The sequence below is a fragment of the Carcharhinus amblyrhynchos genome, chromosome 4 (assembly GCF_965287045.1).
Source record: "Carcharhinus amblyrhynchos chromosome 4, sCarAmb.v2.hapA, whole genome shotgun sequence".
NCBI lineage: Eukaryota > Metazoa > Chordata > Chondrichthyes > Carcharhiniformes > Carcharhinidae > Carcharhinus > Carcharhinus amblyrhynchos.
Window position 1 is genome coordinate 35578246 of NC_137327.1, and position 15710 is coordinate 35593955.

The following is a 15710-nucleotide window of genomic DNA, read 5'->3' on the forward strand; positions in this document are numbered from 1 at the left end:
TACAAACTTTTTTTTTAAATGCAATATTTAGAGGTTTTTGTTAATGTTTCATTCTTCAGTCTTCCCATCTCAGATTCCTGTGCAGAGGTGGTGCATGGTGAAAAGGTTAGCAAGTGAAGCTAACTTCTAAGCTGGCAAATGCAATGATTACGCATATCAATTTTTAAACCCAAATGTCACCGTACCAAACAAATCCATGCATTTGCTATTCACAAAATTTAGAAGTTACTACCTTATTCATGGTTCAAATAATAGGAGCCACAAAGCCATTTTCGCTTCAATTACATAAAGCATCATGGCCCCTGGGAGCAGCTCCAATACTGGAAGCAATGCTGCAATATAAATAGTGTGGTACCATACCTCCAGTACCACTGGAGGAGACAAAGTACCATTGGCAAGCTAGCAAATGATAGTGAAGTCACAGGCATTTTGCAGCTGAGCTCTTGACCTTCCATACAAGCCAAACATTTTTGAAGGAATAATTTGTTTTCTTAGAAATAGTAAATTTGAGACGATTAAGTTGCAAGTGACACAGAAATTAAAATGCTATCCAAAGATGTGACAGATAAATACATGGTGAATATAGTGATGTCTACTAAGAAATCTCCCATGGCATCATTTACTGTAACTTGTGAGTTTACTGTAACTTACATAGACGATCTGGAGGAGGAGGCTGAGTGTAGGGTAACAAAATTTGCTGATGACACGAAGATGAATGGAAAAGCAAACTGCGTGGAAGGCGTGGAAAGTCTGCAGAGATCTGGATAGGCTGAGTGAGTGGGCGAGGACCTGGCAGATGGAGTATAACGTTAGCAAATGTGAGGTTATCCACTTTGGTAGAAATAATAGTAGGAGGGATTATTATTTAAAGGGTGAAAAGCTGCAGCATGCTACAGTGCAGAGGGGCCTGGGGGTCCTTGTGCACGAAGCGCAAAAACCCAGTCTGCAGGTGCAGCAGGTGATCAAGAAGGCAAATGGAATATTGGCCTTTATCACAAGGGCGATAGAATATAAAAGCAGGGACGTCTTGCTGCAACTGTACAAGGCACTGGTGAGGCTGCAACTGAAGTACTGTGTGCAGTTTTGGTCCCCGTATTTGCGAAAGGATATACTGGCCTTGGAGGGAGTACAGAGAAGGTTCACCAGGCTGATACTGGGGATGAGGGGGTTAGCTTATGAAGAGAGATTGAATAGACTGGGTCTGTATTCGTTGGAGTTTAGAAGGCTGGGGCTTGGGGGGGGGGGGATTTAGAGGGGGGGATGATAGAGATTTACAAGATAATGAAGGGGCTAGATAGGGTAGAGGTAGAGAGATTCTTCCCGCTTAGAAAGGATAGCAGAACTAGAAGGCACAGCCTCAAAATAAGGGGGGGCGGTGGGCAGTTTAGATCGGAGTTGAGGAGGAACTTCTTCACTCAAAGGGTGGTGAATCTCTGGAATTCTTTGCCCATTGAAGTGGTGGAGGCTACCATGTTGAATATATTTAAGTCACAGGTCGATAGGTTTCAGACAGACAAGGGAATTAAGGGTTATGGGGAGAAAGCAGGGAAGTGGAACTGATTTACTTCAGATCAGCCATGATCTTGTTGAATGGCGGGGCAGGCTCGAAGGGCTAGATGGCCTACTCCTGCTCCTATTATGTTTTTATGAGACAAACATGGACACTCAACAATGATCTTTTACAGGGGTCAATATTCACAGTTGCTATACAGTGGACGCACCTGGAAGTTTATCTATAATCAATGAAATTGTGTGTTGCCATTTGCATAACACTAAAGGAAACAGTGACCTGGCCTTACCATAGAATCCCTGCAGTGTAGAAAGAGGCCATCCATCCCACTGAATCTGCACTGACTCTCCGGAATAGCACCCCCACCCAGACCCTCACCTTCACCTATCCCCACAATTCTATGCATTTACCATGGCGAATCCAGCTGACTTACATATCTTGGGACCTACTGGACCTGCAACTACATCCCAATCAAGAACAAGAATGCTGCCAGGAAAGAACTCAACAAGTCCTTTTGAAGGCAGCAATATATCCACAACACTCACCCAACCCTCAGCTATCAGCCTAATGTCATCAATATTAGCCTAAAAATAAAACCAGGGTCGATCTGGTCCATAAACTCACTAAAATGTCACAGGAGAGTACAGCCAGAAAACTTTACACAATATCAGTGGCCCAAGACTATTCTGTTCCTGAATGCTACTCTTCCTCATGAACCTGCAACCGCAACAAAGATCGTCAGCATTCAGCAAAGCACCTCTATGAGGGCACTTTCAGGTTTAAGTGGCCCTAGCTGCTATTTCATACTGTCCCACATGCCAACTGTCACTCTGCCATTGTGTTTCATATGAAGGAAAACAAAATCATCCAACATCAAATCTTCCCATTTACACAGATGTAAAAAATCCACCAAGTGCTTAAAATCATGCTGCCTTTTCCGGCAAACAACAGCTAATATTCATACAGCTGGTATCTACCCACTATCCAGATGGATGGAATTGTGGAACACATTGCACATAAAAGGACCACCAGCTCATCACTGACCCAACAGAATAAGTCCTGTGCTTCAACCCCCCTTGAAGAACGTGGATGACATTTAACAAAATTTGCATCGTGTCTGGACAACATGGCCACTTGTTCCTTCAATGGAAGATGAGGGACAATGCAGAGGCCAACTATGGCCTTGAGTCACAGATCATGGAATGCATTATACATCACAACAGATCTGCCTACTAAGATCTGTTGCCAGAGGCACCTCATTTCTCCACTCTACATCTCATGCAGTCATTGAACGGATTATCAATTTACATATTCCAATATAAGCTTTAACCAAAATACAAAAGTAGTAACAGTACCATAATTTGGATTACATGCAATTTTATTAGGACAGGTACAATTGAAACAGAATGTGTCCTGCTAGAATGATGAAGCTATGCAATTGCAAAAGCACCATTTATAGTTTCTGTTATGCAAACATTTGATGAGGCAGAACTACTACTTAGGGTACTTGTCACAAATCTCGTTATTTTAAAAAGACCACGATTGATATTAATTCAGAAGACGTAAATAATCTGACTACCGTGTCAAATAACTAACTTCTCTTAAGCATATTTGGCAAAGTTGCTCCAAGGTTATGGATACTCTGGTTCCTGTGTCAACTGACATTCTAACCCATTCTGCTTCTTGAGCCTGCTCTGCCATTTAATGTGATCATGGTTGATCTATTAGTAACCTCAAATCTGCATCCCACCAAACACCCATAATCTATCACTCCCTTGCTTGTTAAGAATCTATCAACTTTAGCCTTTAAAATATTTAAGACCGTTTCCACCATCCTCTCAAAAACAGTTCCAAAGATTCATGGCCCTCAGTAAAAGTTACATCTCATCTCCATTTTAAATGGTTGAACTTTTATTTTTAAACAGTGACCCCTAGTTCAGGATTCTACCACAACAGGAAACATCCACTCCACATCAAACCTGTCAAGCCCCCTCAATATGTTACATGTTTCGATCAATTTCATCTTACTCTTCCACACTCCAGCGGATACAAATCTATGTTAACAAAACCATGTTGACTCTGCCTGATTACCTTGAGCTTATCCAAGTGCCTTGCTATAACTTCTTTAATAATAGCTTCTAAAATTTTCCCTGATAGATGTTGTTAACTGGTGTATAGTTTCCCACTTTCTGTCTCCCTCCCTTTTTGAATAATGGAGTTACATTTACTATCTTCCAATCTAATGGGACCTTCCCTCAATCTAGGCAGTTTTAGGAAATTAAAACCAATGCATCACCTATCTCACTGGATGCTTCTTTTAAGAACCCAAGCTCCTGTCAGTCCACAGCTTCAACAATTTATTCAGTACCACTTACTTCTCAGGTGACTGTAATTTTCCTGAGTTCCTTCCTCCTTTCCATTTACTAGTTTATTGTTGCTTCTGGAATGTTACTTGTATCCTCTATAGTGAAGACTGGTGCAAAATACCTGTTTAATTCCTCTACCATCCCCTTGTTTTCCTTTATCAACTTGCCAGACTCATAAAAAAACTCATTCCTTTTTATATTTCTGGCGAGCTTAATCTCGTACTATAATTTTTCCTCTCCTCATTCTTGATCATCCTTTGCGGTTCCATACATTCCGTCCAATCTGCTGACCTTACACCTGTCTGCACAATTATATACTTTTTCTTTCAGTTTGATACTATCTTTGATCCTTCTAGTTAACCACAGATGATAGGTCCATCCCTTGGACTTTCTAATCATGCACTGGAATGTATTTATTCTGTGCATTCAGAAATACTCCCTCAAATGTTTGCCACTGCATCTCTATAGACCTACCCTTCAACCTAATTTGCCAATTCACTTTAGTTAGCTCAACTTTTATGTCCTCATAATTGTGCTCATTTAAGCTTAAAACATAGTCTCTACTCACTCCTCTCTGTAACTGAATGTAAAATTCATTCATATTATGATTGCTGCTCCCTGGGGGGAGGGGGGGGCACCTTTAACTTAATTATTCCCAATTCATTGCACAATATTAGGTCCAGTACAGCCTGCTCTCTGGTTGGCTCCAGAATTATCCTGAAAGCATTCAATGAACTCTGCATCTCGCCATCTTTGCCCATCTCACTTTTCTAGTCAATACGTAAATTTCAATCTTCCATGATTCTCTCTGTGCCTTTCTAACAAGCTCCAACTATGTTTCTCCTCCATTCTACCATGTGGTTACTGATAGGGGGCCTGCATATGACACTCATAACTGACTTCTTGCCATTACCACTTCTCATCCCTATCCAGCTTGCACATCCTGGTTTCCAGAACTTAGATCATCTGTCTCAATGTGCTAATAACATTAACTATTAATTTTTAACTAACAGCTAGCCCTTCACTATTTCCTCGCTTCCTATTTTTCCTAAATACCCTGTACCATTCAATAGTCATGTCTCAATCCATGTCCTCCTATAGCCATGTCTCTGCATTGGCTATCAAATTGTATTTATTTATTTCTATGTGCACTCTTCAGTTTATCTGCTTTGGTTAGATGCTACGTGTATTCAAATAAAGCTTTCAGTTTTATCCTTTTTAAACCTAAAGTCTCATCTGTTGATTTACTGTTAAACCCGCACCTCTATTTCTTCCTTGTCATGGTCCATTTTTCAGTTCCCTTATTTCTGCTCTTTGATTTTATACATTTTCTTAAATTTGATCCCTTGCCTCCACAATCTACTTTAAAACCATCTCTACTTCTCTAGATATGTGGCTGCCTAGAACATCAGCACAGTTCGGGTACTTCCCCAGTATTGGTTCCAGTGCCCCACGAACCTGAACCCACTTCTCCCAATCCAGTCTTTCAGCCACGTATTTAACTCTCTGATTTGATTTGCCTTTGTATGTTTCTGCTTACTGAAATTCAAGTGTGCCATTTGCAGTGAGATACAGAAATTTAACTCTCTGATTTGATTTGCCTTTGTATGTTTCTGCTTACTGAAATTCAAGTGTGCAATTTGCAGTGAGATACAGAAATGTGCAGAGAGGAATTGCCGAATTACATTTTTGTAATTTTGCTACCAGTGCTCGTATGGCAATTCTCACATTAAGCTGGGCAATAGATTGTAGTAATGTTGAATATACATTCTGCTGCGAAACTAAATCTATTATCCAATCAGCACAACTATAATATTAAGTAAACAACATGATCGAAGTTAATGTTACTTATTGCCAATGTTCCTTCTAAGTTGCATGGCCACAACAAGGAAATTTCCAGCAGAGCAAGCTCAAGGATAGTCCTTTAAGTTACCAGATGTGTATACCCATGTATAAAAAGATTTAAAGGATCAAAGTGCTTAAATGGATATGCTACACACAAAAAAAAGAGGAAATATAGTTTCTTCCTAGTCTCACCATTTGTTCTGAAGTGTACTTCACAAAGCATGCAGTTAGCATACAGGAATAGCAAGCAGATTTGGAAAGCAAATAGCATGTTGGCCTGAATGCATCGGAGCTCGAGTACAGGAGTAAAGAGGTTTTGCTACAATTGTGTATGGTTTTTGGTGTGATCACACCTGTAGTATTGTACTCACTTTTGGTTTGCAAATCTGATCAATTGTTCTGAAGAAAAATCCTTGCCTTGAAATATTAACTCTCTTTCTTTCTCCACAGATGCTGCCAGATCCACTGAGTATTTCCAACATTTTTCTGTTTCAATGCCGAAGATACCTACCCAAGAGATTTCTTCTCAACACAGTCCTAGATGGCGACTCCTTACTTCTAAGATTGTGACCCTCATGTTGTAGATTCTTCGTCACACCAAACATTTTTCAGCACTTTTCCTGTCAAACCCATCTGAAATTTTCTGTTTCAATCAGATCACCCCTCAAGCTTCTAAATTCCAGGGAAAATAGGCCTAGTCTACTCAATCTTTTTAAGACAGGAACCAGTCAAAAGAACATTCATTTCACTCTCTTGAGGTCAGGCATGTCTGTTCTTAAAGAGTTGAAAGCTGCACATATTACAATGCCCTGTATAATCATAGCAAAGCTTCTTTTCTCTTGAATTCCAACCCCTTTGGACAAAAGCAGTGCACCTTGTAGAAGGCATACAGTGGAGACGCAATGGAGGGAGTGAATGTTTGAGAGGGTAGATGGGGTGTCATTTGAGTATGCTGCTTTGTCCTGGTTGGTGTTGGTGTTCCCTAGTTAAGTGGCTTGCTAGAACATCAGTTCAGGTAATTGTATTCATCAAGTGGAAAATCATTCTATCACACTCCTGACTTGAGCCGTTGAGAGTTAGGAGGCCAGTTATTCATCATAAAGGACCAAGCCTCTGATCTGTAACTAGTGGCCACAATTTTATCTTGTTGGTCCACTGGAGCATTTAGTCAGTGGTGATATTGATGATGGAGGGAGGATTCAGTGATGGTAATGTCATTGAATGCCAAGAAAAGGTGGTTGGATTTCCTCCTGTCAGAGGTGGTCATTGCCTGGCCCTTGTGTGGCAAGAATATTGCATGCTACTTAACAGCCCAAGCCCGATGTTGTTCAGATCTTGCTGCCTGGAAGCATGGACTGCGTTATTATCTGAGGATTGGTGAATAGAACTGAACACTATGGAATTACATGTAACTTCTGACCTTATGATGGAATGAAGGTCACTGATGAAGCATTAGAAGATGGTTAGATCTAAAACATAACCCTGAGGAACTCTGACAATGATGTCCTGGGACTGAGACAATTGGTCTCTGGACAACCACAACCATTCTGCTTTGTACTAGGTGGAACATAGACTGTGGACAGCTTTCCCTCATACCCACTGACTTCAATTTTACTAGGACTCCTTGATACCACAGTCAAGAGCGGTCACTCTTCGAACAAATTAAAGGGGCAACTCTTCAAAGGGATATTGCCTGAAACAAAAGGCAAATAAACTTAAAACATTAAGCCAAAACGTGATTAAGGGGGTCATTAAAGCACCCACTTCCCATGGCACCCAACAGGCATAGAAGGAAGGCCTTGACAGTGCCAATGGACCGCGTGCTCCTTCTCTAGGGCAACTCACTGCGAATGTAGCTGTGGTATGGGCAGATAAGATGGTTGGGACAGACTCTAAGATTCTATGACAACCTCCTCAGTTGCCTACGACCTGGACTTTTTGATAGCATGTTTGGCCAGGCCCAACTCTTTTTGAGTTAAACCAATCAAACTAAATTAAATAAACTGAGGGAGAAAATAAAAGAAGTGGTCCCTTAAAGGGGAACCATCCAAAACAAAAACAAAGCACAAATGAAGCTTAAGACATCAAACCAAAATGTGATTAAACGGGTCAATGGGCACCCCATTCCCTGCGGAAACCAATGGGCACAGAAGACCCATGGACACCACATACTCCTCTCTAGGGACACCCAGCCATGAATGTAGCTGCAGTAGAGCGACAGTCAGGACGGATGACCCCCTCAATAGTAGCCCACTGCTTGCACCAATTTATAGCGAGTTTGGTGAGGTCCAGAAGCAAGTTCACGAGGAGGTGCTCCTCTTTCCCTGCTCCTCTCCAGACTTGATGAGGAAGTTGCTCTTGCCTCTAGAATTCAGCTTGGACCAAAGCTGTATTGAGGTCTGAAGTTGAATGGTCCTGGCAGAGTGCAAACTGAACATCAGTGAAAGGATATTGGTGAATAAGTGTTGTCTGGTAGCACTGGTAGCAAAACCCTCCATCACTTTGTTGATGACCAAGAGTAGACCAATAGGGCAGTAATTTACCAGATTAGATTCATCCTGCCCATCAACTACAGAACACGCTGCTACTGTTGTAGCTCTACAGCTTGGTTAGAAGCACAGCTGGTTCTGAAACACATGCCTTCAACACTACAGCCAGAATGCCATCATCTTTTTCTTGATATCATGTGGAGTTCTTCAAATTGGTTAAACAATAACACATGATGCTGGGGACCTTGGGAGGAGGTTGAGATGTCTCATCCACTCAACAGTTTTGGCTGAAAATTACTGAAAGTGTTGTGAATATCTAGTTCATGATTTATGTTAATATATTAGAGGAGTTTAGAAGTTTTGTGAAGGTTAAAGTTTAATGGCAAAGTAATCAAAATAATTTAGAGATTACCAGAACAGCTTAAAATGAAATGGCAGTTCAAAAAGTTACATACATTTGTTTAATAATGCTAGAATAGAAGAGGGAGCTATAAAAAAGCAGAGAGACTTACTTAGCTAAAGAACTAGAGAAGTGACATCTGAGATCCTGCGACAAAGGCAGTACAGAGAAATGTTTTTGTTTTGGGAGTTAGTGCTTTATAAGTTTAAAAAGGTTAAAACAGATTTACTCCATCAGATCTAAGAGAAAATTGCCAATGAGGAACAATTAATCCAAACATTTCTTTGTGGATATCCCAGGGGTTTAGTTGCATTTTGGACTGTGTGGTTTGCAAACTCACTCAGAGATAGCCGAAGTGGATGACAATTTGAAAGACCTACATAGTAAGCAGAGTGTAAAAAAAACTTGATCATTCACCATGTGGAATGTGTGTGAGGCATAATATCAGTTTGAATTTTGTGAAGGAAAAGCTGGAAGATTACCTGGTTTGAAATTAGAAAAAGAATCAATAGTGATCCTCCATAGAGTCTTCTGCCAAAGAAAACAACAAGCTGTTTAGATTGAAAGCACTGAAAAAGTAACCAAAACAAGGGACTGAAGTGACCTCAGTAAAGAGGTTTACATCTGAGAATAGCTGGAACTGAGAATGCTCCAGAGGTCTTTGCATACTAATGGATGATGCCTACAGAAGTAAATAACTCTTTATCACAAAGTATAAGCAAATTCTTGATGGAAGATGTAAAACTGAGAGTAAAACATACATAACTATAAGCTATATTAAGTTAATAATGCTTGTCCTAAGTCTTTATACATAATAAAATTCATTTAAAAAAGGGATCTTGTGGCATATTTCTATTGATTAAAACAAGGTTTTCAGGTCTTTCTTTAAATGTTAACATTTCCTACCAGCTCATAACAAAAAGCTTCAGCCTTGATTGTTGCACTCACTAGGTCCTGCCATAATTGAGGATGCGGTGCTCATGGGGCCACCTTCCCCCCTTTAATTGTCTACCACCATTCACAACTGGTTGCGGCATTACTGTAGAGCTTTAATCTGATCTGTTGGCTGTGGGATTGCTCAGCCATGCCTTTAACAAGTTGCCTCTGCTGTTTAGCATGCATTAGTTCCGAGTTATAGCTTCACTAGATTTGTACCCCATTTAGAAACACCTAATACTGCTCCAGGCATATTCAGGTACACTCTTCATTGAACCAGTGATCCTTCTGGTTTGCTGAAATAACACAGAAAGGGATATGCTAGGCTATGAGGTGACAGATCACGGTGTAATACAATTCTGCTGCTGAAGCCCCACAGTATCATATGTTGCCCACTTTTGAGCTGTTAGATCTGTTCTAAAAGTAATCTCATTTAACATGATCATGCCAAACAATACAATAAAAAGTATCTGCAGTGTGCAGACAGGACTTCCTTTCCACATGAATTGTGGGGTGGTCACTCCTACCAATACTGGCATGCATAAATGTAGCAGGCAGATTGGTGACAACAGTAGGTTTTTCTTCTTATGTTGGTGCCCATAACATCTCCACAAGCATAGTCCGGCAGCAATGTCTGCAGAATTCTGCAAACTGGTTAAGTAGTGGTGTTACCAAGCTATTCTTACTGATGGAACGTCTTAATCCTGCATTCAGATTACATTTTGTACTCTTTCTATATTCGGTGATTCTCCCAAATGTTGTTCAACGTGGAGGCCTATTGTCTCCTCAGCTGAGGGAGAATAACAGGTAGGTGGCAGTTAGCAGCAGGTTGGTTTCCTTGTCTTTGTTTGACCTGAGACCACAAAACTTCAGGGAGTCTGGAGTCAGGGTTGAAGATGCCCAAGGCCATTTTTTCACAACCATGTACCACTGTACCATCACCACCAGTGGGACTGACCTGCTAGTGGGCAGGACAAACATTGGTTAAAAACTATGATTCTGGGAGTATGATTATCTGGGGTTGTTTGACTAGTGTGTAGATCAGTTCCCCCAATTTACCACACAAGTCCCCAGGAGGGGCTTGCAGGGTTTATTTGGCTGGGTGTGCCTTTATTAATGTCACGTAATCCATCCAGTTTAATTCTTCAACTTATTTGCAGAAATTTGATATGAAATGAATGGTGCGCTCAGACATTTATGAATAAGTTCATGAGGCAGTTGAGTCAACTAGTGTTGTGGGGCAGTAGTTACATATAGCCAGACAATGCAAGAACAGCAAGGCTGATGACACCAAGATTGGTGGAACGGCAAATTGTGCAGAGGGTGTGCAGAGTCTACAGAAGGATCTAGATAGGCTGGGCGAATGGGCCAGGAACTGGCAAATGGAATTTAATGTTGGCAAGTGCGAGGTGGTCCACTTTGGTAGGAATAATGGTAGGAAGGATTATTACTTACGTGGAGAAAAACTGCAGCAGGCGACGGTGCAGAGGGACCTCGAGGTCCTTGTGCACGAGTCGCAAAAACCCAGCCTGCAGGTGCAGCAGGTGGTCAGGAAGGCGAATGGGATGCTGGCCTTCATAGCAAGGGGGATTGAATATAAAAGTAGGGAGGTCTTGCTGCGGCTATATAGGGCATTGGTGAGGCCGCAGCTGGAGTACTGTGTGCAGTTTTGGGCGCTGTACTTACGCAAGGATATTTTGGCCTTGGAGGGAGTGCAGAGGAGGTTTACTAGGCTGATGCCGGAGTTGAGGGGGTTGAGCTATGAGGAAAGACTGAATAAATTAGGCTTGTACTCGTTAGAGTTTAGAGGAATGAGGGGAGATCTCATTGAGACGTATAAGATGATGAATGGGATGGATAGGATAGAGGTGGAGAGACTCTTCCCGCTCAGAAAAGATAGGAGGACTAGGGGGCACAGCCTCAAGATAAAGGGGGGGCGGTTTAGAACGGAGTTGAGGAAGAATTTCTTCACTCAAAGGGTGGTGAATCTCTGGAATTCTCTGCCCGTTGAAGTGGTGGAGGCTACCTCGCTAAATATTTTTAAGACGCGGGTTGATGGGTTTTTGATAAGAGAGGGGATTAAGGGTTATGGGGACAGGGCGGGAATGTGGAACTGAGCCACGACAGATCAGCCATGATCTTATTGAATGGCGGGGCAGGCTCGAAGGGCCAGATGGCCTACTCCTGCTCCTATTTCTTATGTTTTTATGTTCAAAATGGCATTAGTGCACTAGATAGGTTTTTACAGCAATGCTGTAGTTTCGTGGTTGCCATTACTGATGTGAGATTCTGGATTTATTTAATTAATTCAATTTAAATTCCTCAGTTGCCACAATGGAACTTGAACTCATATCTCCAGATCATTAGTTCCATAGCATGGCCACTATGCTACCGTTCCCTCAGTTGCTGCAATAGGCACATCAAGGTCAGTTTCAGGGTAATTGTATTCTCAATGCCAAGTTAGATGCTAAGTCAAATGCAAATTTATAAATCTTTATACAGTATGCTGGATCATTTTTAACATGTGAAATGACTGAATAATGTTCTTACAATGTTTGTTTCTGAACTACAATACAACAAAGGATTATTACCTGTTAAAAAACTGGGCTTTGAAAAACAGCCAAAATTTACAAATTCAAAATATATGACTCAGATTCTCAAGAGTTCCTTCCATCCAACATTTTAAAGTCAAATGACTTTTCCAAATTTACAACTAAACGTGCCAGTTGTTATAGAGGTGTCACTTAGTGCACATTGATAGATCCATGTTAATTTTTCAGCAGCCCATGGCCGCATAAGAGGACAGTATTTATCCTAATTTGCTACAGTCTAAAGGCATTTGATGTAACAAAGTCATTATTAAGAGGGGTGGCGGGGGTGGGGGGGGGGGGGAGCAGGCAGCAGAAATCAAGCTCAAGCTATTGCATTGTACATCAAAAAAGTTGTCTCGATCTGTTCTCTCAAATACAATAGCTTGTGGTTTGGAGAAACATGTTGCAAAAAAGTTCTCATATTCTACAATCCTGAATTTCCAGAGCCCCACCCATTGTGCAGTGTAGGTATTTTAACTTGGGTCATTGGAAGACATAATAAGCAGCTAAATGATTACACAGAACAACAGCACTATCACAGAATATACTTTACTTCTAGTGGTGCAAAAATTATAAACAAAATATGCTGAGATTCTCTCTCTGCCACTGTTGGTACCAGTAATTCCACCCTGGAGGGCAACTCCCGCACACTTTCAAGACCGATTTCAGCAAGGACATTAAGCTTAAAGGCACCTAAGAAAACAGAAAATAAAGGCATTTTACAGTAATTAACAGGGATTTCCCAGAACCCTTTTTCATCCATTTAATTTGCATTGGCACCTTCTGCTTCCATGCTAATTCAAATATATTTTAATTGGATACTTAAAAAAATACAGAAAGTTCCATCATTTCCAGTCAGTCTCTCCAGACATTTCCAAAAGGTACACCCAGCTTGTTCATAATAAATGTAGCCAGACACATCTAATAATGACCTACTCACTAATGAAAAAGCATTGTTGTTGCAGTAATTAACCACATGAAGATTTAAGTGCAAGGAAATTAGATCTATTTACACACAGTAATCTTGTTGATGAAGCTAAAGCTATGCAGGGAAACTCTTAATTAATCCTGAAGTGCTTGATGTTCCTTTGTAGTGCATCTCCCAACAAACTAGGGATTCAAAACTGCATGTTAATACTTTACCGTTTACTCTTGCACGAAAAAAATCACCATGATCACATTATTCAAATTAGGCTAGCCATTCCATATAACCAAATTTACTGACACAGATGGCACAAGTAAACAGTGCAGATGGGAGCTAAAAGTCGCGAAGAAACATTAATAGTTTGAGTAGTCTCAAATCATTCTGTGTTATATCAATCAGCGTATTTTCTAAATGGGAAGAAATGGGGAACTGTGAAGGAGCAGAGATTTTGGGGTTCAAATACAGAATGCAGCAAAAACTAGTGAACAGTTATAAAGATAATTTAAAAAGGCTAATGGAATCTGGCCTTTGTCACAAGAAGGCTAAGGTAGATGTTGCGGTTACCATTATGTAAAACTCTGGTTAGACTCTACCTGGAGTACTGCATTTAGTTCTGGGCACTGTATCTCAGGAAAGATACACTGGCTTTGGAGGGGATACAGTGCAGATTCACCAGAATGATAGCAGAGCTTAGAGCTAAATTGTGAGGACAAATTGTTTAGGAGAGGCTGTGCCCTCTTGAAAGATTGAAGGGAGAGCTGACAGGAGTCGACAATGATATGTTAAAATCTTTCCTCTACTAGAGGAGTCCAAAACAAAAACATAACATTAAAATTAGAGCTAGGCCATTCAAGAGGCAATGTCAAGAAGCACTTTTTCACAGAAAGGGTGATAGAATTCTAGAACTGTTCCTATTGAGGCTGTGAATTGAAAATTTCCATTAGAAAACACTTAAAGGTATTAGTTAATTGAGGACAGTGAACTTGGGTTAAAAAAATACCCAACCAATTTAAGAAAATTCTTCAATAAAGTTGCCCAATATACAGATAAAATGTCTGCATTGGATATTTGAACTTTCAAAAGCAATTAATCCAAAGTGCCCAGAAGAGATTTATTGTTAACTCTCAGGCCAGCATACTGAAGTTAAAATGGTTGCATGCACTGTGCACGGAAATTAAAATTAAATGGACTGTTCTTAAATTGGTTATAGTCAGTGCACGTTTCAGTGATCTACTTTTGAGATTTTTTCCCAATATACAAAAATAATTTGGACATGGGCATAGAGGGAATTGTATCAAAATTTGGGAGTATGGTAATGTGAGAAACAATGCAGGAAACAGCAAGAGGATGCAGACCAGTTAAGAATGTGCATAGATGGCTAAAATGTGACAAGTAGATCAATGTGAATTAGTATCTATTTGGGGAAAAACAAATGGAAATGTGTATGGCAAAATTCTAAATGGAAAGTAGGAACAGAGATTAAGCAGCGTGCACACTCAGTACTTTAAAGTCAAGCTCTCAGTGGAAAAAGCCATAACATATAAAGGACAAAAGAAATTTCTGCCTTTTATAATGGAATTACTGAATTTAAAAGCAAGGTGAAGAACATGACAAGCACATGAGCTGGGCTATTGTTGGAGGTAACATGATAGATGTTCGGTACTAAAAAACAGGCAAGATGTGAAACAGCCACTAAATGCTGAACAAAATTACCCTTAAAGTAGGCACAGGTATAAGGAGCCAAACAGTTTCCTTCTGTGCTATAATTTTAACTCAGATATGTAATTTTCCATTTCCCATACAACCCATTGTAAATTACTTTAAAACAAATTACCATCTTCAAAAACCAGGAAATTGTTTTGGTTTGTATTTCCAACAGTGACACAGTTCATGGAAACTTATGGTAATCAATTTTTTTGTTTTCCAAGGTGAGTATTAGGAATGCTAAAAGAAAAGGTTGTATCATTTGATGTTCAGAACCCCATTTTGAGATTAAAACCGTACAGAAATATGAAAATCACCAGACAGCTCAAAATGGCCAAAGTTCTTTTTTAGCCTTGTATCGGTAACAATTATACAAGTTAATCTTCTGTAGTGTTGACCTTGCAATAGATACTTCTACCTGTTTGATGACTATCTTTTCTGTACATCCAAGGGCACATTTTTATTACAACACCAATCTCGGGAATGTTGAGCCAATGGAAACAGGCGAGACCTTAATCATGGAAATTAGGGGACACCTAGCACAGGGTGCTTTGTGCCTAAGTTTAACAAAGAATTCAACAGGTTTCATTCATATCATTGTGTATCTGAGAGTATCATTTCACCTAATAAAATCTATAACCAAACACTCGGGATGACATTGGACATGCAGGGATGCTGAACAGACAGCATCACATTGGCCCGCTGATGCCTAGACCAATATTCAGTTCCATTTGCTTCAATAGAATTGAATACTAGGCATATGGTGGGATGTCAGCAAATGCAGTTCCTCCCTTTTTAATTGTATTGTTTCTTCACAGAAAGCACACTTCTCATGTATCCTAGCAGAGATAATAATTTATAGCTGCAAATTGTTTGTGGTTTCTAATTTTGTCTTTTTTTATTTCATGATTTGCGCCCCCACTCAAGTCTAATTTCACACCCTT

At 40.3% G+C, this 15710-nt stretch overlaps 1 protein-coding gene across 7 annotated transcripts in view; it reads right to left on the reverse strand.

Annotated features, from left to right (window-relative positions):
- Nucleotides 1-15710, reverse strand: part of znf423 (zinc finger protein 423) — a 377947-nt gene that overhangs the window by 268966 nt on the left and 93271 nt on the right. Inside the window, exon 1 of one of the 7 annotated variants that reach the window (XM_080186967.1) lies at nt 652-673. The exons of the other annotated variants lie outside the window; for them this stretch is intronic. The gene's annotated coding sequence lies outside the window, so the exon portion shown is untranslated. Of the gene's footprint in view, nt 1-651; nt 674-15710 lie in introns of those variants that run through there. 7 annotated transcript variants of the gene reach the window in all.